The sequence below is a fragment of the Anomaloglossus baeobatrachus genome, chromosome 11 (genome assembly GCF_048569485.1).
Source record: "Anomaloglossus baeobatrachus isolate aAnoBae1 chromosome 11, aAnoBae1.hap1, whole genome shotgun sequence".
Lineage (NCBI taxonomy): Eukaryota > Metazoa > Chordata > Amphibia > Anura > Aromobatidae > Anomaloglossus > Anomaloglossus baeobatrachus.
Genome location: NC_134363.1, coordinates 88,353,175 through 88,355,479, shown reverse-complemented (window position 1 = coordinate 88,355,479; position 2,305 = coordinate 88,353,175). Strand labels below are relative to the sequence as shown.

Below are 2,305 nucleotides of genomic sequence, written 5' to 3'. Positions count from 1 at the left end.
CTTGGTACACTGGTAATGTGCAGGTCGTTTTGGCTTATATCTCTCTTTGATGGGTGGGTGTGCACTTGTGGGGATGTAGTGTTTGACCCCTTTTATTCTTCAAAAGTCTAGCGGATGTTTGCTGAAGACTTGCTCGTATTCTTGCACTAGCCTGTAGACCCCCTTCTTGTGATGTGAAGGTGTGGAGTCAGTGCCTACGTGTAATTCCTTACACCACTCCTCTGGCTGACTTGGTGAGCTGTCACTGAATGGGTGGGCTGAAGCAATGGTGGATGCTGCTGTTTGGATAGCATGTGTATCTACTGAGAACAGCTTATCAATGGTGGCAAATCGGAGCAGCTTAATCTCTTGCTCTCCGCAGTTCAACACTCTCATGGGCACTCTTCCCTTCCATATTAATGAATAAAACTATGATGTAAATAGCATATAGATACCCCACAAATGCAGATAAAAGTAGGTTATGGGAAAAGGGGGAATAGAGAAACAGGAAAATAGTGGAATAAAGTATACCTTCCAGGTGGGAGAGGAAATGGCAGCACAGCCAGTGGAGGTGAAGCAAGGGGAGCCTGCAACTAAAGAGTTGAGAGCGTTATCACATGGTGACTGAGCCTGATTGTAACGGGAGCATAGAGGTGCCGATCCTGTCTTACCTGCGTTGGTGTAGAAGTGGGTGTCCTGTGGTGGAGTCAGCTATGTGCAGTGGTGGCCGTGGGTTCTTTTATGTGCGACCGTAGTAATAGCTGCGCCCACTTCCTGTATGGGAGTGGAATGCAGTGAGGGTAATGGAACGCACGCCTGCGCATTTGTGTTTAACGTCGCGCATGTGCAGAACGGAGAAAAGGCTGCGCTCACTTCCTAATAAAAGGGAGTGAGACGCATCTGGGAAGGGAAGGGAAAAGATTAGGGTTTGGGGATGATGAAAGGGCTTTCTACGGGCAAGGATGGCAAAGGGTGGCAGTGACGGAAAGTCAGGCAGCCTGTCCTGTCCTGTCCTGTCCGTCCGTCTTTTTGTATCATGAATTGGAAAGACTGCAAGGTGGAGGGGAGGTGCTTGTGTCCAAAAGGAGGAGTTATTCAGATTCATTGCAGTGGGCGGCGGCTGCAAAAAGCACCATTCTTCTTGTTTTTGCTCTGCAAAACAGCCTTTTCAAGGGTTGGCTTGGGTGACAAAATGTCTTCTGTAGGTGTGGGTTTGTCTCCCTCTCCCTAAGATGTGTCCGGTATAGGCCAGGGTGCCACTCAAGGCCGTAACCAATTCGGGTTATAGCTTCTCGGCCTTTTGGCTAAGATCAAGTGTAGTTTCGGAGGACGCTACCTTGGTCGGTACTGGAAGGTGCCTGGGATTGCACGTCTGCCGGCCTTGAGGAAGTGTGTGCGCCTTCTGGTGACACATAGCCCTCTTGTGCCTGGACGGTTCCCAGGCAACGGGAGGCGATCACCTTTGTTATTTTGAAGTCCTACTGATAAACAGAAAAAAAAAAAAAATTAAATCTGTTCTTATCAGTTTAATATCTGATACGTCCCCTCTCTGGGGACCATATATTAAATGGATTTTTAGAACAAGGAGATGGAAAAAATCTTGCTCTGTCCACTCCACGCATTGACCTGGTATTGCAGTACCTCCAGGACCGGTGCACCCCTTCTTAACCCCGTTTCCAAAAGCAGAGCTCAATTCACCTGATTCAAATGAGCCCCATTAGTGAATTGAAAGAAAGCAAAAACTTTATATGCACCTCAATTTGGCCAATTCACTTTTCACACTTTCACCCTTTTTTTTATCTTTCACACCTTTTACTTGCTTTATTGATGCAAAAAGCTGTGCCAAATAGCAAACTCATCTCCACTCAACTTGACCAACTCTGCTATGTCCCGTGCAGTATCTTATTCTCAGTCTTACCTAGATCATTTGCAATTGAATAGAATAGATCCCTTTTGGCTGCTTATGACTGTGTAAAATATGTAGTTTTACTGGGCTGGGATGAGAGAATCCATTGAAGCATGGTGTAGGGATTGTGGTTCCTGTGTGCTAAGAAGAGAGGCTGGCACCAGCCAGAAAGCCCCATTGCAGCCAATAATCACTTAATAACTTTTTCAACTTGTCATCATATGGGAGGCCTTCCATTCCTTGTAGTAGTCTAGTTGCCCACCTTTGAACTGACTCTAACTTCTGAATGTCCTTTTTAAAATGTGGAGCCCAAAACTGGTTCCCATATTCCAGATGTAGCCTTACAAGTGATTTATAGAGGTGTAACAATACGTTGGGATCACGGGATCTAATCTCCCTTTTTATACACCCTAAAATCTT

General features: G+C 46.0%; 1 pseudogene; it reads left to right on the top strand.

Annotated features, from left to right (window-relative positions):
* The first annotated feature begins 1,434 nt into the window (after positions 1-1,434).
* LOC142257296 (U2 spliceosomal RNA) lies at positions 1,435-1,642 on the top strand (annotated as a pseudogene).
* The last annotated feature ends 663 nt before the right edge of the window (positions 1,643-2,305 follow it).